At 34.9% G+C, this 27,194-nt stretch overlaps 1 long non-coding RNA gene across 4 annotated transcripts; it reads left to right on the top strand.

The window, feature by feature from the left end:
• The first annotated feature begins 268 nt into the window (after positions 1-268).
• Positions 269-26,955, top strand: LOC310894842. Of its 4 annotated transcripts, none has more exons than XR_014580236.1 (6): positions 269-896; positions 14,806-14,906; positions 16,427-16,539; positions 18,966-19,014; positions 19,132-19,220; positions 21,087-26,955. It is a non-coding gene; the product is annotated as an uncharacterized lncRNA (long non-coding RNA). The 4 variants fall into 4 exon arrangements; XR_014580238.1 differs by having other exon boundaries at positions 16,427-16,673; XR_014580235.1 differs by lacking the exon at positions 19,132-19,220.
• Positions 26,956-27,194: the final 239 nt, after the last annotated feature.

The following is a 27,194-nucleotide window of genomic DNA, read 5'->3' as shown; positions in this document are numbered from 1 at the left end:
GTATATGCAACATATGTGAGACAGGTAATTCTGCAAAAGGTAGAAAGTACAGGATAAGCTTGTGAAATGGTGTTAAATTTTTTAATATGTCAGTAGTCAGAGACTCCAGAAAAATAAGCCAAGGTGCATGTACAACAGAATTATTTAGTGATTTCTCTATCTCGCAGAGATTTCAAGCTGCTGTAATACTCTAAGGTGCTACAGAAAAGTATAAAATATGCAGAGCTCAGTTCAAGTTCTGTAATACTTTTAACATATCTCTCACAGGAAGACCTTGAGGCCTTTAAAGTTGGTATGGCTGGTTCCTCACAATGCAAACAGAACATTAGAGCTCCTGAGAAAACAGGACAGAGTGAAAAGTACAGCTTCCCACAGATCCTACCACTGTTGGGGCTGCTGTGGCCAACACAAATGGTTGAAGGGCCTGTTTTGGGGACAGAGCTGTCCTGAACCAGAGGATGCAGAGCCACTTCTGCATTCCAGCTGTGTGGGACTTGAAGCTGAAAACTGGGTCCCCTGTTCACACTTCATACTGCCAGTTTGAGGGGTGGAGGAAAATAATGACAGAAATGGCCAGAGGAACAGGTGTCTTTTTTTAGGTGCAAGCTGCACCTAGCAGTGTAGCAAATGCCTAAAAATAAATGCATAAGTGAAAGCAGATAGGATTTTTTTTTTTTTCCTAATCCTGGATTAAACACAAAGGACTACTTCCCCATCTGCCTGTTTTAATTTCTTTCCAGGCTGTAGCGGTGCTCAGCCTCAGTTCCTTCCTCTGGCTGAGCCTTAGGGGCCGCTCCCACCGGCTCCACGTGGTGTCACTCTCGAACTGTCCTGCGCGGGCAGCACAGCTTTCGCCCGGCCATCCGCCGCCTCCATCGCTTCCCTTGCAAACAAAGGTACCAAAATGATGAGTGTTTTCTGATACAAAAATTGAGAGGAATGCAGAATGCAGAATCTGACCAAGATATCTGTGTTTTCCTGTCCTAGCCCTAGTATTCTCTTTATTTTATTAATACTTCATAAGCTATAACATAGCATAGCTAGCCTGTAAACCTACAAATATATCATAGCCTAATGAAATAGGTTTAATGAATTTCATTATTCATTATTCTCTATTTATTTGTCAGTATTTGGTGGTTAATATGTTCTGCTGTAGGTGATAGTGAAGGGGAAAGCAGACCCCACAGCAAGTCACATGGATACTTACCTAAACTACAGTTCAGAATCTCATGATCACTTTCAACTTTACATGATGACATAAAGAGGAAAATAAATATTTGTTACTATAAAATGTCTTGGGGGGGGGCGAGTAATAATATCTACCATGCTTGACATTTGGCATTCAAAGTACAACAGTACGTCATAATTTATTTTGAATCAGAAATATTTGCAAAAACTACTATTTCTAAAGTATTTTAACTATAGTTTGTGGAAATTGTCCCCTCACAAGTGTGTAACCTAAGCCTCATACTCAATAGTTTGGAAAAGCAGCAATAGTTTGCTGCTTGCAGATAATCCAAAGCAGTCAGGATTCTCTTGGACCACTCCAAGCACCAAAGCAACTCCACTTTGCTCAGGATTCATTTAGCTCAGACATGATAGATTGCTCTTAATCTAAATATGTGACTTGTTGTTAGGGAATCCAAATATATTGAGCATGTGAACATATCTTGCAAAGTGACTACTCTATTTTTCTATTGGTGGCTGACAAAACATTATATGACTGAAGTCTTAAGATTTTGATGAATTTCATGCACCTTCAAGGAGCTCCAGTGAAACTGTCACATGCTGTCCCAACTAGAGCCGTTCAGACAATTTATGCTGGTCTGGACAGACTTCCGGGTCCAAGAGATGTATAAGGATCCCTTGTCCATAAATCAACAAAGGAAGCTGCAATTTCCTAGTCTTTGATACAGCTGTTGTGATGCTCTAGGTGACCCTGTTTGATCAGAGGGGTTGGATTAGATGATCTCTGGAGATCCCTCCAACCTCACCCATTGTGTGATTCCGTGATTCTTTAAAAGTCTTTTTTATAACACAGGTTAAGCTGTAATCCTGTAATGAGATCAAAATTCAACAAATTATGTCGTGCTATTCACTGTAATATCCTCCCTAAAAACCCATTACAAGAAGTTGTTGTCCTTATTCTGAAGACTAAGGTACACCCTGCATTGGTTGAAAAATTAGACTGACATCAATCCTGATCTTTATAAATTGTCTCTGACACTGATGTATCTATCACATGGTTTTACCAGGACAATCAGACCCTCAGTCCTATAAGCAGCATCCTTGTATCTTACGCCTAAGAGTTTTCACCACCACTACATTCACAATGGGAATAGCTTCTTTGCATGTTACAAGAAATGATGAGTAAATTCACTTATGCTACAAAAAAAGTGCTCATGCTTTCATATAAAGTTTTCTGAGAGGGTCTGTAATATAAAAATGAGATATTCATTATTACTAATGAACTACTTTGGCTCACCCTTGTCTCTGCTGCTGACTACAGAGCTGTCTGTGTTTATTAAATTAAATGTATTTAATATTTCTGTCTCATCTGAGTTCTGCTCATCTGCTTCTCTTCATGATAGTATCCTTTCAATTCCATTTCATGCTTCCATCACTGTATCAGATCTGCTCTCTATATCTACTTTCAGATGATTTTTCCTAGTCCTTCATAAATCTAGATTAGAAATTTTGCATCCTAGCTTCCTGTTGAGGTTCCCTTTCTTGATTGAAATGGCTATTGTGTTAGAGCTAATATATTCACTTTACAGCTATTCTCTTTACAGCTACACTCTGTCTAAACTAGAGTCTGTGTGCTTATATCTGTTATACCAAATATCAAACTCCAGAGTAACACAAATTGAAAAATCAGAATTGGTCAGAACTAGTATTCATATATCATTAGTTATCATTTCAAAAGCCATGCATTTCCCATACTGAAGGTCTTTGAAACTCAGCCTATTTTTCTCAAATGATTCACAAACATTAGAGATTCACAATGACCTTCACTTAAGTTTTGAATTTATAGGGAAACCTGAAACCAGAAGAGTCATGGGTGGTTTCTTGTTTCACTGTAAATGTTTTACACAGCTGTAGTGGGTAAAAAGTTGATGAATAAGGTCTACCAGTGGTGTGTCATTCCTCATGGTGACTCAGAGTCTGAGAAGTCATGTGAAGGTTTCTGAATAGAGAACCTACTGGATTCTGTACTCAAAGTAAAAAGCTGGTAGGTCTTTATAAAGCTGAAATAGCCTATCCACACAGATGCACAACCACAGTCCTCTTGTGGTCCCTGAACTTCTTGCACATATTTCTCACTGGTTCTGTGTAGCACAGGGAACAAGCAGAGGAGTCAGCGAAGTCAGTTTGGCTCTTCTCTCTACCTCTTTTTGATGATTTACAGCAGGCTTACAGTCTTGATCTGAGGACTCAAAATGGGCATACTTACCTCCAAAATTAAAACATTGCATTTGAAAAACTATCTACTAGAAATGGCACAGGATTCAATTGCAATCTTCTGGAAAAATAATGCAATGTATTGGAAAGTGATGGCTTCAGTCTTTAAATACAAATCATCTCATGAATTCTTATGTTCCTAGGGACAGTAGAGGAAAATAATATGGATATCATTTTTATTTTATTTTATTTTCCTCCCCTTTTACAGGAACATATATTATTAGGGCAGAGGAAGGAGAAAAAAAATAAACTCAAGGGCTCCTTTCTTAAGTGACAAGTGAATTCATAGCTAAGCATGTGCTCAGAGAGGAAAGTACTGAGGTCAGATCTTGGCCTTGGTTTTAAAGTGGGCTCAGGGAGCTATATATCTATTTTACAAGCAGCAAATATGTGTCTAATGACAATATCTTCTGCCTTGTTGCTATTTTTTTCTTCAGAGTAGAAGTTTTCAGCTGTTTTATATTAGAACCAGAATGAGGCTTAGGTCAGTCAGGAAAAAAAAAAAAAAAAAAGCCTCTGAGAGTGATAGAAGCTTTGGAAGGAAAATATCCCTCAATCTACTTATGTGTGCCCAAAGAAAAGGAGAGAAGTGAAGAAATAAACATTTTTTCTTTCGTGTTGCTTTCCTATTAAAAATAACACTAAAAATAGATTCCTTAATCGTTCAAGTCATCTTTGCTCTACAAAATGCTTCTGTATTTAGAAATAAATCAGACCTCCTTACTTTAATGTAACAGACTATTTGCAAATGAAGAGAAGATACTCCAGGAACAGGAACATTCAACAAACTATTAACTGTGCCTCAGGATGATCTGATAGCAGGCTTTCATTCTACGTGGGAATACACATTTGGAAAGAGATACTGGAATCACTAGGTGACTGGAGTTGTTTTGGCTAGTGGATGATAAGCATCAGCTTTTCAGCTGCTGTAAATCAATATTGCTCCACTACACCGATTTACACCAGCTGTGCAGTTGGCCCACTCTCTCTCACATGAATAGTATGTAACTCACCAGTGAATGGTTGGTTACAGTGACAGTATTCCTGGCAGGCTGATCGCTGCTCTGATGTAACTGTGACCTATTGAGGTAGGTGCATCTGTCATTCTGTCAAGGGTAAACAAGTCAGAGTGGAAATGAAAAACAGAAACCAAGGCCTAGGGTCAGGCAACTTAGGTTGTCTAGTAAAACTTACTGAGGCCTGAATGGCAAAAATTTAGAGTTAAATTTAGAATACAGGACCTTGCCAGAGGCATGAAAATCTTAGTTTGTTTATTGTTTTATTGGCATGCAAATATGTTTGAATTATTTTAGTGTAAATATAGCAAAAGCACAGAGGGTTTATAGATAGGATTTCAGGCAATTACCTTAGTTGTCTGTGTTATTTTTAGTAGATATGCTATTTCCTTGATTTGTTATTTTGCTAGGATTCTTTTCCTTTTCCTTTTTTTTTTTTTCCCCGTATGAAAATTGAAATGTGCTGAAGAAACAGCTACAGCATTGTCTGCTAAAGACAACATAGTTCTGAGTTCTCCCATTTTTACCTTCTCAGGTATTTCCAACAGGGAAACAAAAAAAAAAAAAAAAAAGTCTTCAAGACTTTTTCAAAGACTTCTCCATGTTTGATGAAACTCCAATATCATAAAACCATTTTTGTAACATATCATATAGGAACATATAATTCTTTGAGATTCTTTTGTCAATGAAGATCAAAAGCCTGGTAATATTTGCCCACTTTGAGGTTTCTCTACTAATTTAACCAACCGTTCTCTCAAAGACCCTAAATTTTAAAGATTTGGATAGCTTGAAGAAGACCAAACCCAGCTCTGTAGGAAGGATATACATTTTTTGCTTTTCATAGGCAGTATTTGCAGACGGTAAAAATGACAGAGAAAGGGGAAAAAAAATAAGTTTGAATTTTACTCTGATGTTTAGCATTTTATTGAATAAAGAAGCTGGAAACTTCAGAAAATATCTTTAGTATTCTCCTTTCACAGGATTGTGCAGTGAAGACACCTAAGCAAAGCCATGGTATAGTTAAATCAACCATGGGCACCAGAGGCATGTGGAGGAGGAAGGTTAACCATGAGGAAGTACTTACTATTAGCTGTTCAGACAGAGTAGACTTTCATAGGAAATTTAGAGACAACTGTTTCCATATTTAACTACAATAACATCATCTTTCCAAACGACCATATTTAACACAACCTTGTGGCTAGACATTTGCCCAGATTATGCCAACAGTGCTAGGCCTCAAGGATCTGACTTGGTTATCTGTCATGCTCCATACTTTTCCAGCAAAATATATGGTAAAATCCTGATTGCATGATCTAAAAAGGCCCAGATAGGCATAACAGTCACTTTCTGGCATAGAGAATAATATATGCATGCGTGGGACTGTGCTACCATTTTTGGTACCTTTGTCCAGACAAAATTTGCTCTTGTTTTATTAAGACAAATGTGCAATTCTGTCTTTACTTCCACTTGCTCTCGTGTTTTGAATGCTTGAGAATAACAAACCAAAAGCAGTGCAAACTGCAAAGCAGAAAGGTAGTATTGCTTTCTGAGGGGAGATTTTTGATTGAACTGATTAAAATTTCCCAAACCATAGGAGGTGTTTATGTATGCTAACACCCCTTAAAAGACTAAGTGTTTGAGAATTGCAAAGAAAAGTGATATTTTTGAAAAACTTTTATCCTGTGTTAAAATCAGCAATGCTGTACTACCTGAGAAATTTCAACATACCACTGGTTTATTTATTTTGAAGGGTGATTAATCAATCCACCTAACTAGTGTCAATTAAAAAACAAAACAAAAAAAAAAGAACCTAGGTCTCTGAAAACATTTCTTTGGTAACCAAACTCACATAACACTGTCACCAATAATCCAATGCTATAGTGATATCAAAAGAAGAAAAATATAATTATTTAATAGCTTGAGTGCTTATCACAAACCTATTACCAAAAATAGATTTTTGCATGATTTTTAAAATGGTATGCTTCTATTAAAGTCTGTTCCTGATACAAATATATATATGTATATACATTTGGCAGCTAGATTTTAAAAAACTACTCTGCACTCACAGTTAACCATTAAAAGTCATCAAGTTTTCTTCACATTCAGATAATAGGATATATTTGTGTCATATTAAGTACATCAAAAAACAGTGCTGCTCTCTGTGAGGTCTTAGCAAGCAAAGGTTGATCCCACATGAAAATTTTATTTTAAACATTCAAGTGAAATGTTGGGTTGTTTTTTGTTGTTGTTTTTACTTCTGTAAGTCAGATCACTTTAACATAGCAATAGAAAACATTTGCAAGTCAAAATGTACTTATCTTCAAAACTTGAAAAGTGTTCACAAGCTTTTTGTCCTTTTGTCTTTGGCTATACAATATGAAATGCTGTTTCTCACAGATAAAGAATGACATGTCTGGTAACTGTGTAAAATTCTTAAAAATAAAGTGTGCATAAATCGAGAATAAATAAGTATAGTAAAATTGATATTGATAGTAATCACATCTAAAACACTGTTCTGCATACACTGGTTGGAAAAAACATGGCTGCAACAAAGAATGTCTCCTGAGTAAGAAATATTTTATGTAGACTGCTTTTTTATCATTCTCAAATTTTAAGATAGAAAAGGGAATGATCACTGAAAAGCTAAATTGCTTTAAAGCTATTTTGTTACTTTCAGTATCTCCTTTTACAGTGTCTGTATTCTCAATACAAATTCCATGTGGCACAGAAAGTGAAATCCTTAGCAGATTTGACACATTGTTCATGCTTATGATGTCATGCAATAAATTACCAATTATGGAAAGTTTTTAAGTCTCTTTCCTCATTCTTAACTGAATATGGCAAAATTCAAGATGTTCACTTGATCAATTTTAAGCAAAGATAATACCCTTTACATATCAAAATAAAAAGAATCACATGAAAAAAAGGTCTCACTGTCATTAAATCTAATGTGAATAATAATTTCCTTCCGGGCATTGACATTCTCAAAAGGTCCATTGTTGTTTCTTAAGGTGACCTGAAGGTATTTGTCATGGCTTTTTCTATGGGACTTAAAACAATAACTTCAGAGACATAGAATAAAAAAACTAATTGATTGAATGAGAGGCCCAGTCAAGAAAGCTGTCTTACTTGAAAAAAATACAGGAGGTTTCTTCCTAGTTTGAAGAAAATCAAAATTACACCTTCATGTAACAAAAATGTTTCAAAATAGAAACCCAAAACCTACATAATTTATCAGAAAAAAAAAAAAATTCTGCCATGTTTATTTCACTATTGATATAGAGTATAAATTAAGGCCTCAGAAGAAGAGGGAAAGTGCATCTTTCAATTCAGCAGCCTTGGCATCAGAAGAAAGTGCTATATTGTTCTTCACACAAACCGTCCCCATTAGAGCTCAAGATGTTCTTTTCCTTTTAATCCTCATTTGTACCCCTTAGCCATTTGTTTAGAATTAAATTAACTGCAATTTGGAAAATGTGGATGAAAGGTAGTGCATTGAGTAGATATCACATGTTTCCTGAATAGTGCCTGTTCTGCCTCTTTCACAGCCATTCATTGTGCCTGAAAGGGTGTAGTGTGTGAATTGTTGGACTGTCACTCTGCAGTGAAGTCTAGTAGCCAGGATTACCATGGAAACAGCAGGAAAAAGACAATTAACAAAATGGTTCTGATTTTCCTTATTTCTTGGGGGAAGGGGTGTTCATTAGTGATTTTTTGTTGTTGTTTTCTTTTGTTATTTTCCAAGAAGAAACACTGTGGAAGGGGAGGAATCTTCTTGTTAAATTAGGTATTGTCACCACTGCAGGCCTAGTAATACAACAGAAATGTGTGTTTGTATAATAAAATGTGAGTTTTTAAGTGTTGTCTAGTCATTCCTTTCTTTCCCATCACAGAAAAGAAGTCTCAAAATATTCTTAGGTGAGTGACTGTTAATGAGCAGAGCCTGTGAGTTTAACCCTCACACATTCATTGGACTTCTAATTAGTCCCTCTCAGAATCACTCCTAAGGCAGAAACACAATATGGGCCTGAGATGGATTTAAACTAAAAAGGGGCTCTCTGTGGATTTTTAGCATTAAAATCAAATAAGTTGGAGGAAAGTGCTATGGGCTGCTGCAAAAGGCATGTTTGTGTGCCTGAAGAACATTCCAATGCAGGGGTCTAGTGATAATTTTAAGACAGCCAAGTTTGTATTCTGTGTCCAGAGGCATACCAAACAAAGGGGAGATTTACAGGATTCAGCCTGTAAAACATACCTCCACCTTTCAAAATTATTATTTCTGCTTAAAAGTAATGCTAACCTTCATATATTGCAATGAAAAAAAAAAAAGAAAAAAAAAGAAAAAAAAGAATGCATGTTGTATACTAATATTTCATGTCAAGCATTCCCAAAAGACTGAACTCCAGGCTATACTCATGTCACATGGATCTAGAAACTCAGAAAACAAAAAAACTCTCCCCCAGCTTCATACAGATGCAATCAAGATCAGTGACAGCCTCATTTTCATTCGTTGATCCTTTCTGTGGTAGGAGCAATACACATAAACTGATGACGAGCATGGGGATTAGACAAACACTTTATGTTCCTTTAGGTGAATGACAAAATAATCAGCATAGTACTGATAGGTTTCACCACTGAAACACACCAAAAAAAAAAAAAAAAGGCACACAGAAATCCACAGTGTTTGCTAACCCCCACCCCTGGTAAATATGTACTGAAATTTACCAAGGCTGTTGTTGGAATAGAGCCCATGCCTTTGGGAGCCAGAACTCACCTGGATTTCTAAACTCCAGTGAAGTGTTCTTAATAAATATTAAGAATTGTTTTGTTTTGTTTTCTTGAAGGAAGACATTGCTATGAAGTCATACATTTGCTCTCTGAATGCAAACAGATAGAAAACAGATTTATCTGCTGTTTAGCACACTGCTATGCCTCTCATTTTCCCTTTGTGCCAAATATGGCATTCATTTTCACATCCTAGTTTCTCTCCACATTTCACTCTGTTGTGCTTTTACTGTTAGACATTAGTTTAAATAGAAGTGCTGATTCTTAAAAGAGTGATGATTCCTGGTGTGTTACTTAAGGATCTACAGAAAATTATTTACAGGACTGTGTTGTATTTGAAGAAAGGTGAACAAGGTAGAAATAAAATGACAGAATACGTACTAAGACCACAGCACAGAGATTTGGGATGAGTTAAAAGAGGAAAGGGGAAGAGCAAGTGGAAAACATGAGATGGGAAGTCCTGACGACTGCATATCTCTCCTAGGTAAACACAATAGCCCTCTGAAACTAATCACTAGAAATGTGGAGGGCAAGTCTAAGGAACACATGCTGAAATCACACCCTGACTGAAAGTGTGTGCTCTAGCAGTATTCAAGTAATGGTTAACAGGGGAAAAGGAGAGAAAAATCAGTTTTCAACAAAAGTTGAGAAAGTCATTGTGTTGCCTGGTAATGAACACTGAGTGGTCTCAGACTTAGTAAAACTGTGAATAAAAAGACAGAGGAAGAGAAGACATGGACATTTCCTTGATCCACAGAAGCATAACTAATGTCAGATTTTGCACTGCTAGATTACAGGAGATGCAACATGCATGTAACTGTGGGTGAAATTCAGCAATGATGATATTAAAAAAATATATATTTTAATATTTTATAATGGAGAATACAGGCTTCTGTTTTTCTTTTTATTTTTTTCTTTTCACGTCTGATAAAGGAATTTTCTGTAGTCCCAAAGCTTTGATCAAAGAGCCTTTCAACAATGTTATTATTAATAACAGTTTCTGAAACATAGTTTCTAATCATCAAGCAATCCTTGCTGTTGATCTTATTTATTCAGCTTTAGATTGCAACATAGATGTCAGCAGAAATCCAAGAAATGCAAAGAGCAAACTATTTGAGCTAACTGTTTACTTAGAGGTAAACCATCCCAAGAGAGGCTTTTTTTTTTCCACTTCCCTTCACTGTCATTATGATTTCAACAATGATCCATTCACTCCCACAAACTGTTTTACTTTTATTATTGGTTGAAGTAATTGGTGTTTTCATTGGGCTCAGCATGTTTCTTGCTTTACTTAGTCCTTAGCATTAACACTAATGCCCTCAGAATCCAACACTTGATAGGTTTTCCTGTGGTTTAACTTCTGCAGGAGTGAAGAATAGGGTCTAGCATCTTCCTTAAAATTCACACTAACTACAGAAGCCAATACAATTAATGAGAAAGGGGTGGAAAAATGTACCAGGTAAAAATATGAAAAGTTTATTGAACTTACTTTAGCCCCACTCAAGTAAACTTTTTGTTTGATAACTTTGCAAGATAATTAAGGGTAAAAGTAATTAATGGACTACTGTGGGGCCAGTTACTCCAAAGCATGTGGGTATTTAGTGCCTACTTGGACTGTGGAACCAAATATCCGAAGTATTCACAAAGGTCAGCTTTTGGGGTATGTGTGGAAAATTGAATTATTTAAACTGCTATGTATATATGAGCTATTCTCTTAAGATAAGCATGAATCTTTATACAGGAAACTTCTTAAGGCTGACTTTGTGAAAACAGTTTCAGATTGTTGGGTATGTCCTATATCTTTTTTAAAGATATTTACCAAAACACTTGAGTCTGTAAATCATGATAAGAACATTCCAGGAACAACTTGTGAAATTTGTCATTTCCAACTGAGTTGGAAATATTGAAAAAAATCCTTATTATATCTGTGCATTTAATTTCTAGTCAAAGATGGAAATGAGACTTGTAGTATGGGAAAAACTAAGCTCTTGCTTTGCTAAACAGAAAATTTAAAGGAACTCCCATAAGCTTCCAGAACTATTTGATACCTGTTGGGATTAACTGTTGGCTGAATTCTTCCATTCAATCCAATTTGCTATATGCATGAAAGCTCAGGTTTCATGATGTTCTGATTGTTGAGTACCCCATCTGAAGACAGAATTCTCACAGAGTTCATGTGTGATGAAACTGACAAATAAAAATTGTTATTTGGTATAAACTTTTTTTTTTTCATTTTTCCTTTTTGCAAAGAGTATAGCACCCATTAAGCAAGGCAATAAGACATTATTAAGGCATTATTGTACTCCCTGTATATATTACATTTACTATAAAGAAAGTGTGACATAAATCTTGGTCTGCTTAGTCATCATATGCTTCTGAGAGAAGTCATAGTCACTTTCCAAATAATGAAGATTACCGGATGATCCTTTTGTCATTACTGATGAAATGGGTGAGAACTTCCAGTTTGCATTTATTTAGTACTTCAGCTCAGAATATAAGCAGGTTGGGATTTTGTTTTGTTTTATTTTGTTTTGCTTTTCCTGCCATTTTACCATGGCATTACTTATATAGTGGCATTGATGAAAAAGGGACATTAGTTTAACAACTATCTGCACCTTTGCTTTGACTCCAATCTCTTTGACCTAAAAGATTTGTAACATTGGGCATCGTAGCAACATGACTGCCAACTGAGAAAATATTTACATTTTTATCATTTTTTTTTGCAACCTATTGGCATAACAATATTGTCAGCCAGCACTTGACTGTGTCCACATGCATTAATTATTCAAATACAGATATAGTATTTTTGATAAAGTTATTAAGAGAATATGAATGTATCTAACTGTGGATACATTTAAACTGGAGAACACCACTGATTGTATGGGCTGCTGCAGGGAAAGTTAACTCCATCCCAACCACACCCAGTACAGTCGTATGCAGAAAATGTTCATTGAGTGTTTAGTGTGTAACATGCAAAAGCAAAGATGTCAGACACTAAAACCTTAAAAAAAAATGTGCATCCTGTGTGGTTTGGATTTCAGCAAGTAGTTAAGGATCAAGATTTGCTATGAGACATTCATCCCAGAATCTACATGTGCCAGAAATATCTCTGTGTGAGATCAGTATGAGATTTTCCTGAGTAAAGGGAACACTTACAGTTTCTCTCTCTCTCTCTCTTTTTTTTTTTTTTTAATTTATTTATTCTAGTTTGATATTGGGGTTTTATACCTATTTCCCTTAGAAGATCAAACTATGCTTATGTGTCTGAAATTGGTATCCAGATGGTTTGTTCATTGATATACTGCTAATGTATTTCAAATTAATGTGACATAAAAGTCACAATATCAAATATATTCTAAATTTTTCATGTAAATGGTGTTTGAGGAGATCCCTATTAATGCAGTCTGAACACTGTCTTTATTAGATATCAAGGACTCTGTAGAGTGACATGGCACTGTCACTTTGGCACAGGAAATCAAGACTTTGGTCAGAGCTTGTACCTTATTTGATAAGGGAGGACATTCTGGTAGGTTACAAGGCCTAATAAAGCTCAGCTTCATTAGTTTTATTGCTCACCAAAAAATATATTATTACTGTTATTATTATTATTATTACTCATGCCATCCTTACACTTCTATTTTGCAAAGTTCTATTTTGCAAAAAGCTGGATTTTATGCTCATATATCTGTGCTTTCTTATCTGTCTCTCATAGTATCAGGAATAAATAAAATCAAGTAGTATTCTCCATTGCTTCACTGAGCTCAGGTTTTAGATGTTTTCTTATAATGCTTGTCTAGTTAACCTGGCTCTTCTCATTAGGACTGAGGAGCACAGCCATCAGCAAGTGGTTGGTTTTACTTATCATAAGTCTAAACAGCTTCTTATTAGGTAATAGTACTCTTTTTTTTTTTTTTTTTTCATAGGATCTATTTCTTATCATGCCAAATAGTTTAAAGAGTTTATTGAAAGAAATTATCCATAACACTTTGGAAATCTAGTGCCTTGAAGATATGTGCTTCCCCTTCAGATGGTGATTTCAAGACTTGCATACTTGATTGTGTTTTAATAGCTCATGCTATTGCATCATGTCATGCTGTCCTCTAGACAACAGCACAAAGGAAGACATAAGCTATACGAAAAATCTTATTTGCTTTTATCCATCATAGTCTCTGAGAACCTCCATGTTACCTTTTTTTTTTTTTTCATTATTTTGGTCTTTCAGGTGAACTTTCAAGAGTGTCATCAGTAGCATGTTTCCTGAAAACAATGATTATTAAGTCCTGAAAATGAAAAGACAGATATTTTAGAGGAGTGACTTCTTGTTTGGCCGGGAATAGTAAAACAGCAAGAATCTTCAGTCTCAAGACCTCTTATGCACATGCTGCTGGCAAAAGTTGTGTCAGTTTTGATACCACTTTCACCAAGACAAGCTTCCTGAGACTCTTGAAATAATTATTTCTGCTTTTGATCTTTTATTCTTTTATTCTTTCCTTTCCTTTCTTTTCTTTCCCTTTTTTCCCGAAATTGAAAATATATATATGTATATAAACATATATAAGTGTGTGTGTGTGTATATATATATATATGTCTGCTCATAAAATGCCTGTTTTCATACTCTCTCCTTTTGGAAAAGAACTTTGCATCTTCCCATGGAAATCTGTGCAGTAATAACAGTTACATAACAGATGATCTCCTACAACATAGAATTTAATATATTTTTATTGTGAGTGCAGTAGACTATCTACTTCCACTGAGTAGCTAGTGTGATAGCTACAACATTATCAACCACTTTCTGATCCATGACCATGAAGTAACATATTGCTTCCACTTTGAACGTGGTGGAATATACATATGGCTTAGCCATGAATGTGTGGGAAAAGTTCCTCCCTAGTATTTAAAATTTAAGTCTCGTGCACTAAAGGCATTTTTCACCATACAGACATAGGAAAATGTCACAATGAGTGATATTTTAAGGGTTCTTTACAATGCTACAATGATGTAAAGTAGCTGTAATGTGAATGAGAGGTATTCCCCAAGGGTATGGATGAAACATCAAACACTTACAGAGATCTGGCAGGGATCCAGGAGAGAAGCTGATTGTAGAAGGATTACAAAGGTAGTTTTTATGTGTCAGTAGCACATATGTAGGATTCCATGCCAGCAGAAGTCCAAAGACTTGCTGTCACAATCCTATCCAGAGAGAAAGAGAGAGAGAGCTCACTGGCTAATTGGAATTTTTTCTAAAAATAGAACATGTTCATTTATGTGGAGGTGTTGTGTTAACATGAACTATAACCCATTAAAAGTGATTCTACCATCCTGTAGTGATTCTACCATCCTGATTTTTCTTTCTTCATTTATTTTTTCCTCAAAGATTAGTGCCACTCCAAAGAAATATTCCTATGTAATAATATATTCAATTAAAATAAAGCTGCCTTAACAACAGCTGAATTCTCCATAATTGTTTGATGTCAGGAAAAACAAACAAGTCCCCAAAGAATAATGAGTAAACATCTGTTCTTTTCCCCTCTTCCCCTCACAGTTCTCCTGGTAACAGAGTGTCTTCATTTGGGGCTACTCAAACAGTGTTGGACGAACTTTATCCCCGGAGTAATTTCACTGGAGTGCATGTGGCTGCATGGGGTATTAATCTTGTCGTATTATTTATAAGCAACGTTTAAATGTGCCAGAAAAAGTAGTATTAGAAATAATGTCTGTAAAACTTTTACGAAGCTGTTTTTCACCCTCCATCTAGTTGAAATCAAGCTTTAAATAACCAGGATAGAATCCAGTAGAAACCTAAACCTTATATAACATTACATTTAAAGAGTCTATCTTCATTCAAAGCTATGTTCATGGGGATGAAACACTTGCAAATTTCACAAACTTTGTGAAATTCATTTTTAGACCATTATCTGAAACCTAATTTAAATATGTTAAGAAGGATTTAATTAAATAACAGAAGATCTAGACATTACCTAAAATGCAAACAACAGTAAAGTGCTTCTCTGTTTTTAGGGTTTGTTAATAGTTGTTAATTGTTCTTATTCAGACCAACAAACAAACAAACAAACAAATAAATAATTTTTTTGCTACTCTGTTGCAACATGAAATCTGAACCAGAATTGTTAAAAGTGACCTTTCTACTCTATCTGAACCTATACAAGAAAGCAGTTGCAGTGGCATGCAAAAGTGTGTCTTAAGCCCAGTTTTATATAATCTGGTGTTGGTGACTCTACAGTTCTCTGCAGATTTTTTCCACTCTTTAAGCTTGTTTATCATTTGGATTTTTTTCTGATGCTTACTATGGCTGTTTCTTCGTAAGCTAGAGAAAAGAGTGTTATTTTCCTTCCTAGAAACAATTTTTTTTTCCTACTTGAAGACAATTTTCTTCTTTATGCTATTTTTTCTATAAATATATAATTTTTCCAAAAAAATACCCAGAAAACTACAATTTTTTTCCATAAATCTCATATTCAGCTTGTGATTTAATCTTCCATCTTCTCTTCTGAAGATACAAATGAGCCCCTGATTATCCATTCCATGCTACATTGTGCAATCAAAGATTTGGCACTTTCCACTGGGCATTATTCAATTTCATTCTAAATTTCTCAAACCATTTCTCCAGTCTGTCCTTGCCATTTTGAATTCCAGTCCTACTTCCCAACGTGTGTTGAAGTCCCTCTCACCTTCATGCCATCTATGGGCTTAACACAAATTTCTGTCTGCTCAGGCCCTGGTAAAAGCTTCAGTAGAAATGGATCTGGACAGACCCCATCAGAACAACTAAATGTGTGCTTTTACTTAATAGTGAATCACTGTTAGATATTCCATCAGCTAAAAACCTGATTTCCTTCACTCAGTCATGTGTATTTGAACATCTAATATTCAGAATTGCTGACAATTTCCAGAAGGTTCAATGACCTGGATGTTTTCCACCTTCTAAAATCAGGCCTTATGTTTTCACTGCAGTAGTTACTGTATCTTTACATACTCCATATTGATTACAACAGATAGGCTGTCAGACTTAAATGTTCATATTCATTGCTTTTTTAGAGTAGAATGTTCACCTTCTCTACAAAGTAAACTGCACCCTTATTTTATTGTCTTTAAGGAAGAGAAAAGTGTTGTTTATAAAGTTAATTTTTCTTTTTGTTTTCCAGGGTTCTTGTAGTCCAGTGTAGGACTTTGACTATGGACTCTTACCGTGTTCATGCTTGATTTTTAGGTTATAGAGAAAATTGTGTAATGTCTTCTGTAATGTAAATAACATGCAGTGAGTATATATCATCATGGATTGCTTGTTGTGAAATGGAAGACTTTGTAACATACGGTCAGAGCTCCACAAAGGAAAAGAGTAAAATGAAAACGGAAACAGCAACAATTTGATTATGGAAACAATGCCAATTTGTAAATGAAAATCTTTGATTTTTTTTCCTTTGTTTTTGTTTTTTGTTCCCTGAATCCTAATGTACATGCTAAGTAGATCTGTGAAGACCTGCAGCTAAATCAAAAACTCACACAAGCCAAGGACCTGGCTATTATCCATGAGCAAAAATACTACCCAAGCTGTTAAGCCTGACTGCCCAATTACCACCAAAAAAAAAAAAAAAAAAAAAAAAAGGAATTCTATGTAAAGATATATAAATATACATAAATTCAATAATTCAATGTGGCCATGAGGAAACCGTGAAGCCAAGGCAAAGCTTGTAACTCATCAGGACTCAAATTAAATTTTAAACCAAGTCTCAGTTCTGTAAATTAAAGTACAATAATAGGAATTTTAATGTCAACATAATCAGGTCCCAAGCACAAGTAAATCAGTTCTTTATTGGAATAAACAGTTCTTACACAGCATAGAATTACACCTTTTACAGAAAAGGAAGTTAGAGAGACAGTGAAGGATGAAAGAGGAGCCTGTTAGAGACCTGATAATTAAAAGGGTCTTTCTCAAATACAAACAGAAGATTATGACTTCAGTTAAAGAAATAGCAATGTTTATATATGCACTTATTATCAACAAAGGTCCTTGCATTTAAATAAAACAATGCTTATGAAGAAAAATAAGATGAGCTATAAGCAGAAATGTTTCCAAAGCAGAATATTGTTCGCAGATTTCCATAAAATAATAGTATTTAGAAGTGTCCCTTTTAAATTATCAGAGTGTAAATCAGAAACTAGAACTAAAATGTAGCCACTCTGTGAAATATAATGGTTGTGGAGGCTGCTTTTCTTTATGTGTGTTCATATCTACTCTGCAAACATATAGTTCAGTTCAATTAGCATGTGATTGAAAAGTGTTGATGTCTTGTGTTCTGTGTTGCTAAATGGATTTCCTCATACTGGGGAATATGTAAATTCCTTGAAGAATCGCTTATGCTAGCAGAGAGACTTTTAAGTAATTTTGATGACAAGAATTAAAGTAGGCATTCAACATAGTTATTTTGAGGATTTAATATAGTTGTGAACACAGGAGTGTAAATAACTTTTTCAAGGAGCTGAAGCAGTCCGTGAAAACAGCTGTACAGATTTTTTTTTCTGTTTATTTTTTTTCATAGAACAGTAGACTTTAATTGCAGTTTTTGTCCCTTCTTATTTCTACTAGCTAAAAATAAGATCAATAAATATTAAATATAATAATAATAATAATAATAATAATAAAAACAACACTCCCTTTGGAAGCACTGAATATCATTTAAAGAAGATTTAAGTCTTTCTGTATGATTCTTCTCTGACTTGTAAAAACATAAAATATCTTTATCGTCATTTGTTCCACAAAGTATATTTCTGATTCACTCTGGCTGTATAAGAGAAAAATTCAAATTAAATTGTAAATTAAATTCCTTTGAAAGCTGCATATTTTTAATTGTCAGGGTGGCAGAGTTAAAGTACTATTGAATGCTAGCATAGTTCAGACAAATCTAGAAATATATGGACACCAAAATTTCCACACCAAAGGAAAATTTACTGCTTTCAAAACAGTTTTATTCTGAGTCAGAGTGGAAAAAGAGCTTTCCAAGAAACAGTTTCCAGGGAGAAAAAATAAAATGAAATCTTGAGATTGACTTTAAAGATATTTATATATATATATTTAATTTAAAATCTTAGACTGGCATGTTTTTCAGATTTAAAATATTTTTAAAAATACTTTGAAAATGAATGTTATTTCGAGATGAAAAAGCTGAAAAACATTCCTGATATGAAAATGACAAATATATTTCCTATTTGTTTTCAAAGTGGAAATAAGATCTAAATGAAGTCAAGAAAGATTGGATAGTTCTCCAACTCTACTCTCATGGATGGATCTTAACAACCATGAGCTGTATGGTTGAGCATGCAAGGGCAATGAACAACTATACATCAATATAAAAACACTGTCAGCTTTTGGAGGTTACTGGTAACCCCTCTTTATTTTTAAAGGTGATGTCTTTTATTGTTCCAATCACTGACCCAGCAGTGTCCCATAATTATACTACTAGTGCAGAGGCTTGTACCTTTGTAAACTGAAGATTGTGTTTAAGGATTACTCTAAATTGAGGTATCCATCTAACCAGAACCATTTAAAGTTTCTAGCCCTGAGGTTTAAGATAACTTCCCAGGATCCCCAAGGACAATGCAGGGAGTATTGTGTTTTATATGGGTCATCTGTTGTAGCCAGATGCTTATAGTAAAAATGTTTTGTTTTTTTTTTTTTTCCGTAAGGTCTGTCTATAAAGGGATTTGAACCAATGCGTGCTGAACATTTATGCAGGTAAAGTTAACTGAATTTAGTTTTTCTTTAAATATCAGAATAAACCATGTGGAGGAGAATTTCTTTATGTTAGCCAGATGATACTCCTTTAAATCCATTGTGCTCATTGTTTCACAGCAACAAACACTGATGATGGTGTTGAACAAGAATTATTTTTGCTCAAGTATGGAGTTAATTTAACTCAACAAAATGCATGTTTATACGAGGTAAGTACTATATTTGCCAGGCCTTGCTCTTTTCTCCAGAAATTCTGTAAACATCCTTCTGCTTAAGAGACTGAATCTATGCAAGGGAGGTATGGTGCAACGCAGGACAGTGGAGTTGTGTCTCCAGCCTTGTCATTCATCAGCAGACACACTAGTAGGTGATCTTTAGTAATTCTTCTCATGAGACACAGATTTAAACCAAACTTCAGTATAACTAAGGCTAGCACCATTCTCTCAGAACAAAAGACAGTTCAAAGAGGAAAGGGAAAAAAATAACATCACGATGTCTTATGATGAGAACATAAATCAGATTGTGATAAAGGAAAGGTGAAAAGATAAAGGAAGATAAGAGAAACAGAAAAAACAACATTATGGATCAGCTCCCTCAAGTAGTTCTAGAAAACACTAATCCAGAAAACCCAGGAGATCTAGCTAATCAAAATCAATGAGGTCTGTTGACTTCAGTGGTGCCACAACAGTCTCTTCTTACCCTCAAAATTAGAGAGATAACAGGATAAGACAACTGTCCAACCACATGAAAGAAACCTCTGCTTCAGATTAATTTAAAATTAGGAAATCTCTGTAAATACTAATGTTACCCTGTATCTCTTACCAGATAGATATATAATGAGTAGCTTAGCAGATGATAAGTAGAACAAAGCACAAAAATCTATCCAAGTGCAAGGCAGCATTTGGTTTTAATTTTGTCACTATCTTATTAACGGAGATAGATAGATGCAAACAACCAGTCACAATAAGAAATTTCTCTCTCTCTCTCTCTCTCTCTGTTGTACTTACAGCCTAATTTTCAATCTGTCTCATGTCTGCAAGGATAACTATATTGTTTATGGATTGCAACAACCTCCTTAGAAGTAATAAAATCCCATCTGAAATTTTATGGGTATTAGCTTGGTTTCCAAAAACATTTCTTAAAATGACAAGCTTTTTATGTCAAATTTCTGAGGATAATACATATATGTAGAGAGAAAGTATACAGAACAGTTCCTGATCTTTTCAATGCATATTGAATTCATCAGGATTGGAAAGTGAGGAATGAAAAAAAATCCCACCATTAATCTTCTAGTGGTGATCATTCAGATATATCTAGTTTAAAATTTGGTACAAAAAATCAGGAGATGCTTTAAAAAGCAGATTGACTTGAAGTAATATGTTGGAAAAAAAAATAATCTGGCTTCAGCTGCAGCCAACATGATCAGCTAGTTTTGTTTTCCAAGTATTTTAAGACACAAAGTCTGCTAGGTAAAATAATCATCCATGCACTAGTTCCCTAAAGACAGAAGTCACAGAAATTCAACAAAATTTTAGTTTGCTACAGGGCTTGGCTTGATCTTAGTCACCTTAGAGGCTCAGTCATTTATGACTGTAGATATCATGGAATTTTCCACTACAACAGTGTTCAGATAAACTACTGATTCTCACTGCAGAGAAGTAAATAAAATTTAATTTTGGAGTCTTCTCTTTTCATAATGTGAGCTTTTGTACTTCTACTATGAGAACAGATGGAGTATAAGAAAAAATTAAAGTGTTAATTGATTTTGTTTGAATCCCATTACACTTTGTTTGGTGTGAATTGCCAAGTTGTCAAAACATTAAGTTATATAAGGAACGGAGCAGAGAATAAACAAAAAGATAATTCTATTGATATCAGAGGTGCATCTTCAGCTAACATACATCTTCACACTACTTATCCCATCTCAGATTGCTGAAAGGGAATAAAAAAAAAAAAAAAGAGCAGTAAAAATTAAAGAAAATTCTGCCCTTGGAAAATTAAAAATTGCTTTGTTTTCCTTATGAAAATAAATAAATAAATAAATAAATAAATAAAATGCAGATTTTCTTTTACAGGAAATTGTCGAGTTAAAGAAAGAAGCAGATCATCTCATGACAAAGCAGATGCCTGGAATCTGTATTAGATAATGTTTATTAGCTTCCGGTTTTCTACCTCTCTCCCAGAAGAAATGTAGCTATTTTATGTCTCACCTCTAGCAGCAGATTTGCATTGAACTTGGGAACACTAACCACATAATTCAAGTACAATGAAAGAAATTTATAGGTAAGGGTACAAATATATTGATTTTATATCCTTTTTTTTAATGAAAATATGATAAATTATTTTATTTGCCAAAGAAATTGGGATAAATTAATCTGCAGGCTTCTATAAGTGTGTTGTGGTCATCTAGTTAAATAGCTGTGTTTTTCCTGTCTAATGGCATCATAAAATCACCTATATGTGAATGTTCCCCTTTAGCAACTATTTACATAGTGGTATTTTCAGAAATTGACATAACAGTTTGTTTAACATCTCTGGTCTGTAGTTGGATGATAAGGATGGCCATTACAATTTTAATGATGGCGGGGGGTGTGGAGGGATGCTTGGATTAATGTTAATTCTGACAACCTTGTATGGTGGAAATAAGTTTCATCACAGTTTTGATTACTCAAGTTGTTTCTAGTAAAAACTAACCATTTCAGAAAATGCAGAGCCTTCTTAAAGCTGTATTTTTCTTGTCAATAATAGCTTTTAAAATAAACTATACTGGTTGTAGACAGAGAAGTGTATTAAATTCATCTGATACAGTCACTGTTTTTAGAGGATTTATCACACAGGTGAAGTTGGCTGAGAGTGCTGGAGAACAGCCACTTGCCAAGAGAATTTCAGCCCTAAATAAAGAAAACATTCCCCTTTTATGCTTTGGTTTGGAAATCACAGCAGAGTTGGATTCATGTATCTCCTGTTCTTGTCAATATTCCCTTTCTCCTGACTTGCAAGTAACTTAAAATACATCAAATAGAACAACTCTCAAATTACCAGTTGCTAAATGAAAACCTTCTCCCTTCCTTAGTGCAGTAAATAGTCTTTCTCTTTTTCAGACCTGGAAGGATGAAAGTGAACAGAATGAATCCCTATGTAGCTGATTTTGTAAACTGTTTTTATTTCTGCCAGTTGATTGACTTTTCTCAGTCCAGGAAGAAGAGTAAACTAATGAATGTCCTTTGGCTTCCTTCTCAACCTCATTCTCATCTCTGAATGCATACAAGAGAGGTTCACTCCTACTCTTACTGCAAAAGGCAGGATTGGGAATATGTATTTCACCATAACCTTACACTCACAAGCATTTGCTGTCCTGGTCCTGTGTTACAGTAAAACAGTCAGACAGTGTTGAGGTGCCTCTTCCATGTATCCCATTGCACTCTTACCTAAGTAGTCCTTATAATATGAGTACTAAATGGACATTTTAAGAAAAAAGACATTGTAAGGACTATAAGCATATTTTATATGCACATACAGTGTATGTCTTCACCTGTACATTTAGACTGTATGTGACCAAGTTTGATTCTGACAGTATCTCAATTATAGTGAACCTTCTTTTCAAGGTTTATAGGTTATTGCATTGAAAGTAAACCATGAAATCCTATTACTATTTTCATGTAACTAATTGTCATATAATTACTGGTATTCCATTATATGCTTCACCAACTTAATAAAGGTAGATTTAAGTGAAATAAGAAGGGAAAACAGTTTGGGTCAGCTCAAGAAAGTGACACACCAGCTCAATTACAATTCAAACAGGTAAGTGGAAAAAATGGGATTGCTAACAGAAAGTACTTGAGAAAAACTTCTGCATGTATCTGACAGAAATGAAGAACCAAACATGATTTAATCCTGTAAGTCAAATTTCCTACCTTTGATATTTTCCCCTTTAAGAAAAGATATTAAGAAAACAAAGAAAACAAAATCCTTTAGTGATTTTTAAGTTGAAAGAGGAGGTTATATTGTTTAATAAAATGCCAGCCAGGTAAACTGAAACATTTTTCCCCCCTTCTGAGTTTTGATTCTCATTCAAAACATAACTAACAAAGCAAACAAAAATGTAAAGGTGTCATATCATTTTTGTTTCCCATTTCATGTGGAATTCTGAATCGTGTTTATGAAAGAAGGATGCTAATGAGGCAGAATCATCTATGGTAAAATACACATTATATAAAAAGTATGCAAACTTTTTTTTGTTGTCATTCAAATGTTTTTCCTAACTGCTCATTCAGATTTAGAAAATAAGCATGTGATCACTCTACCAACCTAAGAAAGTTTCCATAATTGCAAAGCTTGATCCTGTTTCTCTTGAATGAGTGGGAAACATTATCTGAATTTCAAAGGCAAGAGAGGCAAGCCCTTAATTACTTAAATTGTAAGTCATTCTCTTCAAACTGTAATAATTATATCAACAATATGCAGAGGAATCATCTGCATCTGGGAGAATAAAACTTGTTTTGATAGTGAGGATATAAAAGAAGAAAGCTATGTCTCAAGGAAGTGCATTTAATACAGAGTAGTTTAATACTCTGAAGCATATATTTTAGGATATTTTCCACACATAGTTACTTAACACATATTTTCCACAAAAGCTAAGGAAATGAATGTTGTTTTCTTTTTGTTTGCTTGTTTTTCACATAAGAGAGATAAAAATGCGTACAAAGCTCAATGCCACACTGGCAGTAACAGAGGATAAATTGAAACTGTATCCTTGCAGAAACTTTCACCTACAGGGAATGGATTTTAAGGGCTTCCTGCCAAGGGATGTCAAATAGCTCATTTCTCATAGAAAAGCTGGATGAAGACTGTGTCCCAGCTGAAAACCAAGGAATGCCTGAACTTGAAAATATGGATTAGTCTTCAAAGTACACAAGAAAAAAAGACCATCTCAATGGCTGCTTAATAAAGTAACTCAGCTCTGATTGGAAGTGCAAAGTGCTTACGCATTACTGCTTACAGCAGTCAACACATTGCTTCACTCAACCTAAAAACACACAGTGGAAACTCTAAGCGAAACGAATCAACAAAATAAGAACTTGTCAATAATTTCTAACACCAATTTTTGAAAGAATAACAGTAACCAGTATTCTTGTAGATCATTTTAGGAGTGCAAGAAACATGCCTGTGAGAGGGACATATGAAGGGGCTGAAACCCAGCAAACATTTTCCAAGCAACTAATTATAATTTAATAACAATATTGTAGAGAAAAAAAGTGCTTTGCATTCGATTTAAATGTATAGCATGTATGCTTTATGCTTACTAGTCACTTTTAATAAAAAAATAAACCAGTAAAAAAATATATTATTTGAGTGTCAAAGGCATCATGAAAGGAAAATGAAAAGAGGTTCTTTTCATATATATGAGAATATATATATTGTGTATATTTCATATATATATGAGAATATCTATAATAAAAAGGAATAAAAATCATTTTTATAGATAATATATTATTTATAAGTAAATAAATAAATAGCTTGGGATACTTTATACATACTTAGCAGCTAAAGCCCACAGTGTTTAAGTCTCTTGACTATACTAGAGACATGCCTTTGAGGTAGAAGTACATTTCATTCATAAATGAATCTACAGCAGAAGGACTGATAATCTGCTGTCTTTTCTAGACTGGAAGGGCCATCTAGTAAAAGAGCATCCTGGCAAGTTTCCCTCACCTAATTTTAAATTTCTGAACTGCCCCCCTTAGACTCCCTGTGCAACCTAGGCTCCTCCAGAAGCAGTCGCTTCTCTTTCACACGTCTGCGTTACAATGAATTGAATAGCTCTCTGGAGATATTTCTTTGCACCAACTGTAAAAGAAACCTTGGGAGTCCTGCTTCAGCCTCGGTTATCTAATCTAAGGCAAAGTAACACCAGAGAGTACACTGGCATAAAGCTTTGATAATAGGAGTGTTCGGTAACGATTGAACAACTGAAAGTTGGTGAGAGGGCATTTGGTTTTGGACTCAGTAAGGGTCAGGAATCTGAATAAAAGGGTTCAAATTATATTGTCGCAAGAAATACATCTGTTTAGTTACACATTTCATTTATTATGATCTGTATATAAGTAGAATCCAATTCCTTTTCCTATAGCAATTGCTTCCTCTGTTGGAAGTTAATTATTCTATAATCATAGCACAAATTATCCAAGAGAGATGGTGACATGTTTTACTTTATCAACTTCCTGACAAAGTCCCTGGGATGTAATCAACTTATAATGCCAGTGGAGTCTAGAGGATTACATCACTGGCAGATTTGACTCTTTATTGAAACCTCAGGAAACTAAAAATGTTGCCTTTCCTTTAAAAGTAAAAGCTAAAAGTTTGTGCAATTATAAACTGCTAACAGATTAGTAGTTGTTGAGGGGAGTTACTCACCACACCTAACATTAGCTAGCGAAGTGTTAGATATCTGCTCTAAACTGGTGTTTGTCCTCAACAAGACATGACCAAGTAAAGAAAAAACAACGTAATATATTGTTATTTTTGGAGAGGAAATTCCTGGCTTCTTCATAACTTCTCACTGATTAACACAGAGATCAATCAATTACTCTGCTTGGACAAGAATATAGAGCAATCAGAAAAGAAAGTTTGAAAAAAATCTCGTCTTCTATTTTGACTTTATAATCTTGGTCACATATCCCCAGATATATGTGTGAAAGGATTCAGTCGCTAGTTTTTTATAGTAATATTCATGTTCTAATCTACATTTATTGTGAAATACATTAAAACATAAAATTACAGATTTATGGTTACAATAAGAGCTAATATTAAGTAGTGAAGAGGCTGGTATAGTCACAGTGACATAAAGGAAAGAAAGAAAAGATTCCAATCTTTATTTCACTACAAAACCTCTCCAGCTGGTTTTCTTGGCAAGAAACAGAAGAAAAGCTATGTGGAAGATGCAGCTTAATTTGACAGCCTTGAAAGTGTAAATCTGCTTGAAAAAAAATAATAAAAAAATGCATAAACTCTATAGAAAAACTCTAGATTCTGCCAAATGATTCATTATTTTAACATCTTCTGTTTTCATGCACACCCTCTCTTTTCCTTCGTGAAAGCTGTTTGAATAACTATTAAGGATTTAGCCTTATAATGAAGCTTTTATAACTTTCTGGATCTTTGTCATGTTGGCATGTGGGTCATTCCCTTTATGTAAGGACAAGAAGAAGGTGGAGAACAGTTGTCCTGCTGGGATAAGGAAGAAGTCAAACCTGAACTGGCCAAGTATTGCTCTGACATACAAAGTGAATTGCTTTTTTCTTTAGGAACTAAAGGCTGGCAGGTAGCAAGCGTGGAGGAAACCTGAAAATGTTTGAATGCTATCTGCATTGCAGCAGATGTCAGTAAGAGGCAGTGGTGTTTATGGGATGGCCAAATCAGAGACAAGCAGGTATTTAAAATCACAAAAGTATGGAAAAGATTTTCCTAGCTACCAAAGCAATGTTTCACCACTGAAACATTTTGTAGCTCCCAAATAAGACTTTACTTTGGATCCAGGTCTGGAAACAAACTCTTATTTTCCAGTACATTTCAAAGTTTATGGTAATATATACTCTTTGTAGAAAACTCTGTGGAGTTCAGGAGACAAGCTGAGTGCTGCTGCAAAGGAAATAGTGAAGGTTTAAAGTGCTGCTGCAAAGGAAATAGTGAAGGTTTAAAAGAAAGAGAAGTATATGCATCTCCATAAATGGTACATTTGTAAAGAAGGAAATTATATAATTACTGAACATTTTAATAATTTAAACTTTTTAGAGACAATTATATTGTTATTATTGTTGCTGTTGCTATTATTACTTTTATTGTTATTATTATAAGGCTAAGTGCCGGGTCCTGCACTTTGGCCACAATAACCCTATGCAACACCATAGGCTTGGGGCAGAGTGGCTAGAAGACTGTGTAGAGGAAAAGGACCTGGGAGTGTTGATCGATGCTTGGCTGAACATGAGCTGACAGTGTGCCCAGGTGGCCAAGAAGACCAATAGCATCCTGGACTGTATTAGAAATAGTGTAGCCAGCAGGAGCAGGGAGGTGATCGTCCCCCTGTACTCAGCTCTGGTGAGGCCGCACCTCAAGTGCTGTGTTCAGCTTTGGGCCCCTCACTACCAGAAGGACACTGAGGCCCTGGAGCGTGTCCAGAGAAGGGC

The sequence above is a fragment of the Anser anser genome (assembly GCF_964211835.1).
Source record: "Anser anser genome assembly, chromosome: 2".
In the NCBI taxonomy this organism is placed as follows: Eukaryota; Metazoa; Chordata; class Aves; order Anseriformes; family Anatidae; genus Anser; species Anser anser.
This window is presented reverse-complemented; position numbering and strand designations above follow the sequence as displayed.